This window comes from Lucilia cuprina, chromosome 5 (genome assembly GCF_022045245.1).
Source record: "Lucilia cuprina isolate Lc7/37 chromosome 5, ASM2204524v1, whole genome shotgun sequence".
Lineage (NCBI taxonomy): Eukaryota > Metazoa > Arthropoda > Insecta > Diptera > Calliphoridae > Lucilia > Lucilia cuprina.
This window is the reverse complement of record NC_060953.1, coordinates 11545509-11547199: the sequence shown is the minus strand read 5'-3', so window position 1 is coordinate 11547199 and position 1691 is coordinate 11545509. Positions and strand designations below refer to the sequence as shown.

Genomic DNA, 1691 nt, shown 5'->3' with positions numbered 1-1691 from the left:
AACAGAACTAGAACAGAACTAGAACAGAACTAGAACAGAACTAGAACAGAACTAGAACAGAACTAGAACAGAACTTGAACAGAACTTGAACAGAACTAGAACAGAACTTGAACAGAACTAGAACGGAACTAGAACAGAACTAGAACTGAACTAGAACAGATGTACTTGACTTGCAATTGGCATAATCTTTTAGATTATCTAGAAGAATTGAAAAATGATAAGTTGCCTGTTATATAGCACATGTTTTAATCTATTGCATAAAAAATGCCACTTGAAAGTTTGTCATAATAAATGTTTAGTCATGATAACTAACTTTTTTGCACTAAAATTTATTAGCAGAAAATATATATTGCTTAAGAAACTAAAATACAAAATAATCAAAACATTTTATCTAGAAGTTATAAACTGGGTTTAGAATTGAGAAACTGTTATGTCAATCGAGGCAGATATAAAAGTGCATTATGATTAAACTATTATAGCATTTTATTTGAACAGATAATTTAATTTCAAGATAATAAGACGTAAAGTAACAAATAAGATCGGAGTTTTCAAATTAAATATGTAATTATGACTTAGATAATCACAATTTATAGATTTTTTTTTTAATAAATTTATAATATATCAAAAACACAAATTAGTCTTAATGTAGGTACCCCCATCATTACCCACTAATTAGCAGATGTTTGTCTATTCTTCTATTTTATTTTCTAATTTATCCTGTGGGCTTAGACAGTTAGACTTTTTTTGTGTAAAATGATGAATGAAGTGTATCATTAACACGCTATACATGTAAAAGGTATTAAAGTATGAAAAAAAACTTAAAAGGAATATATAGGAATTTGTTTTGTGGAATAAGAACTAAAAATAGAAAAAGTAAGGAGTGTCGGAAAATTATTTAAAACAAATCTTGACGCATAGTAAATGTAAACAAGAAGACTGTTTTTAGTTAAAAATTAAATTTTTATATAGAAAATTTAATAATATTTTTTATTTGAATTTTTCTATTGCCTGCTTTTATTAAGAATTTGAAATGCATTTCCTTTAATTAACCAAATACGGCGTTTGCTGTTTGAATATTAATTTGTTTTAAAATCTTGAATGAATCATTTGTTTTGTTAAGAAAAAGTAACGAAGAATTTACAATTACTATTCGATTTTTATTGAACATTTAAAGAATTTCATTTGGACAATTTATTGTGAAAAAGCCAGAATTAGAACCAGAATATAACTAGAACAGAACTAGAACGGAATTACAACGGAACTAGAGTAGAACTAGAACAGAACAGAACTAGAACAGAACTAGAACAGAACTAGAACAGAACTAGAACAGAATTAGAACAGAACTAGAACAAAACTAGAACAGAACTAGAACAGAACTAGAACAGAATTAGAGCAGAACTAGAACAAAACTAGAACAGAACTAGAACAGAACTAGAACAGAACTAGAACAGAACTAGAACATAACTAGAAAAGAACTAGAACATAACTAGAAAAGAACTAGAACAGAACTAGAACAGAACTAGAACAGAACTAGAACAGAACTTAAACAGAACTAGAACAGAACTAATACAGAACTAGAACAAAACTAGAACAGAACTAGAACAGAACTAGAACAGAACTAGAACAGAACTTAAACAGAACTAGAACAGAACTAGAACAGAACTAGAACAGAACTAGAACAGAACTAGAAC

At 27.9% G+C, this 1691-nt stretch overlaps 2 protein-coding genes across 2 annotated transcripts in view; one reads left to right on the top strand and one right to left on the bottom strand.

Moving 5' to 3' along the window:
* Positions 1–1691, bottom strand: part of LOC111683141 (serine/threonine-protein kinase unc-51) — a 36288-nt gene that overhangs the window by 19160 nt on the left and 15437 nt on the right. The window lies entirely within an intron of this gene.
* LOC111683147 (toll-like receptor 3) overlaps positions 1–1691 on the top strand; it is an 8444-nt gene that overhangs the window by 3408 nt on the left and 3345 nt on the right. The window lies entirely within an intron of this gene.